The sequence below is a fragment of the Schistocerca serialis genome, unplaced genomic scaffold (assembly GCF_023864345.2).
Source record: "Schistocerca serialis cubense isolate TAMUIC-IGC-003099 unplaced genomic scaffold, iqSchSeri2.2 HiC_scaffold_1322, whole genome shotgun sequence".
In the NCBI taxonomy this organism is placed as follows: Eukaryota; Metazoa; Arthropoda; class Insecta; order Orthoptera; family Acrididae; genus Schistocerca; species Schistocerca serialis.
The window spans coordinates 249,022-257,954 of record NW_026047539.1 but is presented as its reverse complement, the minus strand read 5'-3'; the positions used below and the strand labels follow the sequence as shown (position 1 = coordinate 257,954).

Genomic DNA, 8,933 nt, shown 5'->3' with positions numbered 1-8,933 from the left:
TCGCGAATTGTCCTTCTTTCCCGCACTTGCTTTTGCGATGTTTTCGACGGTCGCCTGTTGCCATATCGGCCCGTACCACCGTGTGTCACTCCCACATGTGGAGCGCACACGCTGCAAGCATTTAGGCCCTTCGAATGCGGATTTTCCTTTATCGCTTCTCGGCCTTTTGGCTAAGATCAAAGTGTAGTATCTGTTCTTATCAGCTTAATATCTGATACGTCCTGCATCGCAGGACCAGAATATTAAACTCATTTTTGGCTCATGACGGAGTGCTAGGGGCTTGCTCCACCTCTGTCGCGGGTTGGCCCGGCATTGCAGTACCGCCGGGATCGGCCCACCTAAAAATAATTAAAACACAGCCTGAAATGGGTAAATATTCTGCAGTTATCAGATATTCCGCTGGTAGCAAAACTTGTTGCAGTTGTCGATGTGCCCAGTAGTTAGCTGCATACACACCACGATTTCACGGTTTCCACGATTTCTTGTAATTAATTTAGCATTATCTTATGAATTTTTTTATTTTTTTTTTTTTTTTTTTTTTTTTGCGGTTAGCCGGACCGCTCTTGCAGCCGCATTACACTAGGCTGGTAATTTATATGGGCACAGAAGGGTGCCTTCGGATGCCTCGTTGGCGTCACATATGGTCCGGCCACAGATAATTTTAATTTCATTTTTTGGAGTTATATCCTTAGCTCCTCGCGAACGTCGTCGTCGCCGCCGCACGCACGCAGAATACGTGTGTACACACGTATGCAGTTGGCGGTGGACGATGTAAGCACTAGGCTAGGTGTAGCTCGCGCCGGCCTCGCGCCGGTGTAGCTCGCGCCGGCCTGGCGCTGCTGTGGGGCGGCCTCACGGCTTCTCCACTGCCCTGGCAGCTTGCGGCGTTCAAATGGGAGTCGCAGTTTACTGTTCGCCATGGAGGGTAGTACTGGGCTGTTGACGAGTGCTCTCGCGAATTGTCCTTCTTTCCCGCACTTGCTTTTGCGATGTTTTCGACGGTCGCCTGTTGCCATATCGGCCCGTACCACCGTGTGTCACTCCCACATGTGGAGCGCACACGCTGCAAGCATTTAGGCCCTTCGAATGCGGATTTTCCTTTATCGCTTCTCGGCCTTTTGGCTAAGATCAAAGTGTAGTATCTGTTCTTATCAGCTTAATATCTGATACGTCCTGCATCGCAGGACCAGAATATTAAACTCATTTTTGGCTCATGACGGAGTGCTAGGGGCTTGCTCCACCTCTGTCGCGGGTTGGCCCGGCATTGCAGTACCGCCGGGATCGGCCCACCTAAAAATAATTAAAACACAGCCTGAAATGGGTAAATATTCTGCAGTTATCAGATATTCCGCTGGTAGCAAAACTTGTTGCAGTTGTCGATGTGCCCAGTAGTTAGCTGCATACACACCACGATTTCCACGGTTTCCACGATTTCTTGTAATTAATTTAGCATTATCTTATGAATTTTTTTATTTTTTTTTTTTTTTTTTTTTTTTTGCGGTTAGCCGGACCGCTCTTGCAGCCGCATTACACTAGGCTGGTAATTTATATGGGCACAGAAGGGTGCCTTCGGATGCCTCGTTGGCGTCACATATGGTCCGGCCACAGATAATTTTAATTTCATTTTTTGGAGTTATATCCTTAGCTCCTCGCGAACGTCGTCGTCGCCGCCGCACGCACGCAGAATACGTGTGTACACACGTATGCAGTTGGCGGTGGACGATGTAAGCACTAGGCTAGGTGTAGCTCGCGCCGGCCTCGCGCCGGTGTAGCTCGCGCCGGCCTGGCGCTGCTGTGGGGCGGCCTCACGGCTTCTCCACTGCCCTGGCAGCTTGCGGCGTTCAAATGGGAGTCGCAGTTTACTGTTCGCCATGGAGGGTAGTACTGGGCTGTTGACGAGTGCTCTCGCGAATTGTCCTTCTTTCCCGCACTTGCTTTTGCGATGTTTTCGACGGTCGCCTGTTGCCATATCGGCCCGTACCACCGTGTGTCACTCCCACATGTGGAGCGCACACGCTGCAAGCATTTAGGCCCTTCGAATGCGGATTTTCCTTTATCGCTTCTCGGCCTTTTGGCTAAGATCAAAGTGTAGTATCTGTTCTTATCAGCTTAATATCTGATACGTCCTGCATCGCAGGACCAGAATATTAAACTCATTTTTGGCTCATGACGGAGTGCTAGGGGCTTGCTCCACCTCTGTCGCGGGTTGGCCCGGCATTGCAGTACCGCCGGGATCGGCCCACCTAAAAATAATTAAAACACAGCCTGAAATGGGTAAATATTCTGCAGTTATCAGATATTCCGCTGGTAGCAAAACTTGTTGCAGTTGTCGATGTGCCCAGTAGTTAGCTGCATACACACCACGATTTCCACGGTTTCCACGATTTCTTGTAATTAATTTAGCATTATCTTATGAATTTTTTTATTTTTTTTTTTTTTTTTTTTTTTTTGCGGTTAGCCGGACCGCTCTTGCAGCCGCATTACACTAGGCTGGTAATTTATATGGGCACAGAAGGGTGCCTTCGGATGCCTCGTTGGCGTCACATATGGTCCGGCCACAGATAATTTTAATTTCATTTTTTGGAGTTATATCCTTAGCTCCTCGCGAACGTCGTCGTCGCCGCCGCACGCACGCAGAATACGTGTGTACACACGTATGCAGTTGGCGGTGGACGATGTAAGCACTAGGCTAGGTGTAGCTCGCGCCGGCCTCGCGCCGGTGTAGCTCGCGCCGGCCTGGCGCTGCTGTGGGGCGGCCTCACGGCTTCTCCACTGCCCTGGCAGCTTGCGGCGTTCAAATGGGAGTCGCAGTTTACTGTTCGCCATGGAGGGTAGTACTGGGCTGTTGACGAGTGCTCTCGCGAATTGTCCTTCTTTCCCGCACTTGCTTTTGCGATGTTTTCGACGGTCGCCTGTTGCCATATCGGCCCGTACCACCGTGTGTCACTCCCACATGTGGAGCGCACACGCTGCAAGCATTTAGGCCCTTCGAATGCGGATTTTCCTTTATCGCTTCTCGGCCTTTTGGCTAAGATCAAAGTGTAGTATCTGTTCTTATCAGCTTAATATCTGATACGTCCTGCATCGCAGGACCAGAATATTAAACTCATTTTTGGCTCATGACGGAGTGCTAGGGGCTTGCTCCACCTCTGTCGCGGGTTGGCCCGGCATTGCAGTACCGCCGGGATCGGCCCACCTAAAAATAATTAAAACACAGCCTGAAATGGGTAAATATTCTGCAGTTATCAGATATTCCGCTGGTAGCAAAACTTGTTGCAGTTGTCGATGTGCCCAGTAGTTAGCTGCATACACACCACGATTTCCACGGTTTCCACGATTTCTTGTAATTAATTTAGCATTATCTTATGAATTTTTTTATTTTTTTTTTTTTTTTTTTTTTTTTGCGGTTAGCCGGACCGCTCTTGCAGCCGCATTACACTAGGCTGGTAATTTATATGGGCACAGAAGGGTGCCTTCGGATGCCTCGTTGGCGTCACATATGGTCCGGCCACAGATAATTTTAATTTCATTTTTTGGAGTTATATCCTTAGCTCCTCGCGAACGTCGTCGTCGCCGCCGCACGCACGCAGAATACGTGTGTACACACGTATGCAGTTGGCGGTGGACGATGTAAGCACTAGGCTAGGTGTAGCTCGCGCCGGCCTCGCGCCGGTGTAGCTCGCGCCGGCCTGGCGCTGCTGTGGGGCGGCCTCACGGCTTCTCCACTGCCCTGGCAGCTTGCGGCGTTCAAATGGGAGTCGCAGTTTACTGTTCGCCATGGAGGGTAGTACTGGGCTGTTGACGAGTGCTCTCGCGAATTGTCCTTCTTTCCCGCACTTGCTTTTGCGATGTTTTCGACGGTCGCCTGTTGCCATATCGGCCCGTACCACCGTGTGTCACTCCCACATGTGGAGCGCACACGCTGCAAGCATTTAGGCCCTTCGAATGCGGATTTTCCTTTATCGCTTCTCGGCCTTTTGGCTAAGATCAAAGTGTAGTATCTGTTCTTATCAGCTTAATATCTGATACGTCCTGCATCGCAGGACCAGAATATTAAACTCATTTTTGGCTCATGACGGAGTGCTAGGGGCTTGCTCCACCTCTGTCGCGGGTTGGCCCGGCATTGCAGTACCGCCGGGATCGGCCCACCTAAAAATAATTAAAACACAGCCTGAAATGGGTAAATATTCTGCAGTTATCAGATATTCCGCTGGTAGCAAAACTTGTTGCAGTTGTCGATGTGCCCAGTAGTTAGCTGCATACACACCACGATTTCCACGGTTTCCACGATTTCTTGTAATTAATTTAGCATTATCTTATGAATTTTTTTATTTTTTTTTTTTTTTTTTTTTTTTTTGCGGTTAGCCGGACCGCTCTTGCAGCCGCATTACACTAGGCTGGTAATTTATATGGGCACAGAAGGGTGCCTTCGGATGCCTCGTTGGCGTCACATATGGTCCGGCCACAGATAATTTTAATTTCATTTTTTGGAGTTATATCCTTAGCTCCTCGCGAACGTCGTCGTCGCCGCCGCACGCACGCAGAATACGTGTGTACACACGTATGCAGTTGGCGGTGGACGATGTAAGCACTAGGCTAGGTGTAGCTCGCGCCGGCCTCGCGCCGGTGTAGCTCGCGCCGGCCTGGCGCTGCTGTGGGGCGGCCTCACGGCTTCTCCACTGCCCTGGCAGCTTGCGGCGTTCAAATGGGAGTCGCAGTTTACTGTTCGCCATGGAGGGTAGTACTGGGCTGTTGACGAGTGCTCTCGCGAATTGTCCTTCTTTCCCGCACTTGCTTTTGCGATGTTTTCGACGGTCGCCTGTTGCCATATCGGCCCGTACCACCGTGTGTCACTCCCACATGTGGAGCGCACACGCTGCAAGCATTTAGGCCCTTCGAATGCGGATTTTCCTTTATCGCTTCTCGGCCTTTTGGCTAAGATCAAAGTGTAGTATCTGTTCTTATCAGCTTAATATCTGATACGTCCTGCATCGCAGGACCAGAATATTAAACTCATTTTTGGCTCATGACGGAGTGCTAGGGGCTTGCTCCACCTCTGTCGCGGGTTGGCCCGGCATTGCAGTACCGCCGGATCGGCCCACCTAAAAATAATTAAAACACAGCCTGAAATGGGTAAATATTCTGCAGTTATCAGATATTCCGCTGGTAGCAAAACTTGTTGCAGTTGTCGATGTGCCCAGTAGTTAGCTGCATACACACCACGATTTCCACGGTTTCCACGATTTCTTGTAATTAATTTAGCATTATCTTATGAATTTTTTTATTTTTTTTTTTTTTTTTTTTTTTTTGCGGTTAGCCGGACCGCTCTTGCAGCCGCATTACACTAGGCTGGTAATTTATATGGGCACAGAAGGGTGCCTTCGGATGCCTCGTTGGCGTCACATATGGTCCGGCCACAGATAATTTTAATTTCATTTTTTGGAGTTATATCCTTAGCTCCTCGCGAACGTCGTCGTCGCCGCCGCACGCACGCAGAATACGTGTGTACACACGTATGCAGTTGGCGGTGGACGATGTAAGCACTAGGCTAGGTGTAGCTCGCGCCGGCCTCGCGCCGGTGTAGCTCGCGCCGGCCTGGCGCTGCTGTGGGGCGGCCTCACGGCTTCTCCACTGCCCTGGCAGCTTGCGGCGTTCAAATGGGAGTCGCAGTTTACTGTTCGCCATGGAGGGTAGTACTGGGCTGTTGACGAGTGCTCTCGCGAATTGTCCTTCTTTCCCGCACTTGCTTTTGCGATGTTTTCGACGGTCGCCTGTTGCCATATCGGCCCGTACCACCGTGTGTCACTCCCACATGTGGAGCGCACACGCTGCAAGCATTTAGGCCCTTCGAATGCGGATTTTCCTTTATCGCTTCTCGGCCTTTTGGCTAAGATCAAAGTGTAGTATCTGTTCTTATCAGCTTAATATCTGATACGTCCTGCATCGCAGGACCAGAATATTAAACTCATTTTTGGCTCATGACGGAGTGCTAGGGGCTTGCTCCACCTCTGTCGCGGGTTGGCCCGGCATTGCAGTACCGCCGGGATCGGCCCACCTAAAAATAATTAAAACACAGCCTGAAATGGGTAAATATTCTGCAGTTATCAGATATTCCGCTGGTAGCAAAACTTGTTGCAGTTGTCGATGTGCCCAGTAGTTAGCTGCATACACACCACGATTTCCACGGTTTCCACGATTTCTTGTAATTAATTTAGCATTATCTTATGAATTTTTTTATTTTTTTTTTTTTTTTTTTTTTTTGCGGTTAGCCGGACCGCTCTTGCAGCCGCATTACACTAGGCTGGTAATTTATATGGGCACAGAAGGGTGCCTTCGGATGCCTCGTTGGCGTCACATATGGTCCGGCCACAGATAATTTTAATTTCATTTTTTGGAGTTATATCCTTAGCTCCTCGCGAACGTCGTCGTCGCCGCCGCACGCACGCAGAATACGTGTGTACACACGTATGCAGTTGGCGGTGGACGATGTAAGCACTAGGCTAGGTGTAGCTCGCGCCGGCCTCGCGCCGGTGTAGCTCGCGCCGGCCTGGCGCTGCTGTGGGGCGGCCTCACGGCTTCTCCACTGCCCTGGCAGCTTGCGGCGTTCAAATGGGAGTCGCAGTTTACTGTTCGCCATGGAGGGTAGTACTGGGCTGTTGACGAGTGCTCTCGCGAATTGTCCTTCTTTCCCGCACTTGCTTTTGCGATGTTTTCGACGGTCGCCTGTTGCCATATCGGCCCGTACCACCGTGTGTCACTCCCACATGTGGAGCGCACACGCTGCAAGCATTTAGGCCCTTCGAATGCGGATTTTCCTTTATCGCTTCTCGGCCTTTTGGCTAAGATCAAAGTGTAGTATCTGTTCTTATCAGCTTAATATCTGATACGTCCTGCATCGCAGGACCAGAATATTAAACTCATTTTTGGCTCATGACGGAGTGCTAGGGGCTTGCTCCACCTCTGTCGCGGGTTGGCCCGGCATTGCAGTACCGCCGGGATCGGCCCACCTAAAAATAATTAAAACACAGCCTGAAATGGGTAAATATTCTGCAGTTATCAGATATTCCGCTGGTAGCAAAACTTGTTGCAGTTGTCGATGTGCCCAGTAGTTAGCTGCATACACACCACGATTTCCACGGTTTCCACGATTTCTTGTAATTAATTTAGCATTATCTTATGAATTTTTTTATTTTTTTTTTTTTTTTTTTTTTTTTGCGGTTAGCCGGACCGCTCTTGCAGCCGCATTACACTAGGCTGGTAATTTATATGGGCACAGAAGGGTGCCTTCGGATGCCTCGTTGGCGTCACATATGGTCCGGCCACAGATAATTTTAATTTCATTTTTTGGAGTTATATCCTTAGCTCCTCGCGAACGTCGTCGTCGCCGCCGCACGCACGCAGAATACGTGTGTACACACGTATGCAGTTGGCGGTGGACGATGTAAGCACTAGGCTAGGTGTAGCTCGCGCCGGCCTCGCGCCGGTGTAGCTCGCGCCGGCCTGGCGCTGCTGTGGGGCGGCCTCACGGCTTCTCCACTGCCCTGGCAGCTTGCGGCGTTCAAATGGGAGTCGCAGTTTACTGTTCGCCATGGAGGGTAGTACTGGGCTGTTGACGAGTGCTCTCGCGAATTGTCCTTCTTTCCCGCACTTGCTTTTGCGATGTTTTCGACGGTCGCCTGTTGCCATATCGGCCCGTACCACCGTGTGTCACTCCCACATGTGGAGCGCACACGCTGCAAGCATTTAGGCCCTTCGAATGCGGATTTTCCTTTATCGCTTCTCGGCCTTTTGGCTAAGATCAAAGTGTAGTATCTGTTCTTATCAGCTTAATATCTGATACGTCCTGCATCGCAGGACCAGAATATTAAACTCATTTTTGGCTCATGACGGAGTGCTAGGGGCTTGCTCCACCTCTGTCGCGGGTTGGCCCGGCATTGCAGTACCGCCGGGATCGGCCCACCTAAAAATAATTAAAACACAGCCTGAAATGGGTAAATATTCTGCAGTTATCAGATATTCCGCTGGTAGCAAAACTTGTTGCAGTTGTCGATGTGCCCAGTAGTTAGCTGCATACACACCACGATTTCCACGGTTTCCACGATTTCTTGTAATTAATTTAGCATTATCTTATGAATTTTTTTATTTTTTTTTTTTTTTTTTTTTTTGCGGTTAGCCGGACCGCTCTTGCAGCCGCATTACACTAGGCTGGTAATTTATATGGGCACAGAAGGGTGCCTTCGGATGCCTCGTTGGCGTCACATATGGTCCGGCCACAGATAATTTTAATTTCATTTTTTGGAGTTATATCCTTAGCTCCTCGCGAACGTCGTCGTCGCCGCCGCACGCACGCAGAATACGTGTGTACACACGTATGCAGTTGGCGGTGGACGATGTAAGCACTAGGCTAGGTGTAGCTCGCGCCGGCCTCGCGCCGGTGTAGCTCGCGCCGGCCTGGCGCTGCTGTGGGGCGGCCTCACGGCTTCTCCACTGCCCTGGCAGCTTGCGGCGTTCAAATGGGAGTCGCAGTTTACTGTTCGCCATGGAGGGTAGTACTGGGCTGTTGACGAGTGCTCTCGCGAATTGTCCTTCTTTCCCGCACTTGCTTTTGCGATGTTTTCGACGGTCGCCTGTTGCCATATCGGCCCGTACCACCGTGTGTCACTCCCACATGTGGAGCGCACACGCTGCAAGCATTTAGGCCCTTCGAATGCGGATTTTCCTTTATCGCTTCTCGGCCTTTTGGCTAAGATCAAAGTGTAGTATCTGTTCTTATCAGCTTAATATCTGATACGTCCTGCATCGCAGGACCAGAATATTAAACTCATTTTTGGCTCATGACGGAGTGCTAGGGGCTTGCTCCACCTCTGTCGCGGGTTGGCCCGGCATTGCAGTACCGCCGGGATCGGCCCACCTAAAAATAATTAAAACACAGC

General features: G+C 50.4%; 10 non-coding genes across 10 annotated transcripts; all 10 read left to right on the top strand.

The window, feature by feature from the left end:
• The first annotated feature begins 150 nt into the window (after positions 1 to 150).
• On the top strand, positions 151 to 343 carry LOC126439518 (U2 spliceosomal RNA). Its single transcript, XR_007581247.1, has one exon. It is a non-coding gene; the product is annotated as a U2 spliceosomal RNA (small nuclear RNA).
• Positions 344 to 1,102: 759 nt separating this feature from the next.
• On the top strand, positions 1,103 to 1,295 carry LOC126439517 (U2 spliceosomal RNA). Its single transcript, XR_007581246.1, has one exon. It is a non-coding gene; the product is annotated as a U2 spliceosomal RNA (small nuclear RNA).
• Positions 1,296 to 2,055: 760 nt separating this feature from the next.
• On the top strand, positions 2,056 to 2,248 carry LOC126439516 (U2 spliceosomal RNA). Its single transcript, XR_007581245.1, has one exon. It is a non-coding gene; the product is annotated as a U2 spliceosomal RNA (small nuclear RNA).
• Positions 2,249 to 3,008: 760 nt separating this feature from the next.
• Positions 3,009 to 3,201, top strand: LOC126439514 (U2 spliceosomal RNA). Its single transcript, XR_007581243.1, has one exon. It is a non-coding gene; the product is annotated as a U2 spliceosomal RNA (small nuclear RNA).
• A 760-nt stretch (positions 3,202 to 3,961) lies between these two features.
• LOC126439513 (U2 spliceosomal RNA) lies at positions 3,962 to 4,154 on the top strand. The gene has a single exon (XR_007581242.1). It is a non-coding gene; the product is annotated as a U2 spliceosomal RNA (small nuclear RNA).
• Positions 4,155 to 4,915: 761 nt separating this feature from the next.
• Positions 4,916 to 5,107, top strand: LOC126439451 (U2 spliceosomal RNA). The gene has a single exon (XR_007581207.1). It is a non-coding gene; the product is annotated as a U2 spliceosomal RNA (small nuclear RNA).
• A 760-nt stretch (positions 5,108 to 5,867) lies between these two features.
• LOC126439512 (U2 spliceosomal RNA) lies at positions 5,868 to 6,060 on the top strand. The gene has a single exon (XR_007581241.1). It is a non-coding gene; the product is annotated as a U2 spliceosomal RNA (small nuclear RNA).
• Positions 6,061 to 6,819: 759 nt separating this feature from the next.
• LOC126439511 (U2 spliceosomal RNA) lies at positions 6,820 to 7,012 on the top strand. Its single transcript, XR_007581240.1, has one exon. It is a non-coding gene; the product is annotated as a U2 spliceosomal RNA (small nuclear RNA).
• Positions 7,013 to 7,772: 760 nt separating this feature from the next.
• Positions 7,773 to 7,965, top strand: LOC126439510 (U2 spliceosomal RNA). Its single transcript, XR_007581239.1, has one exon. It is a non-coding gene; the product is annotated as a U2 spliceosomal RNA (small nuclear RNA).
• A 758-nt stretch (positions 7,966 to 8,723) lies between these two features.
• Positions 8,724 to 8,916, top strand: LOC126439508 (U2 spliceosomal RNA). Its single transcript, XR_007581238.1, has one exon. It is a non-coding gene; the product is annotated as a U2 spliceosomal RNA (small nuclear RNA).
• Positions 8,917 to 8,933: the final 17 nt, after the last annotated feature.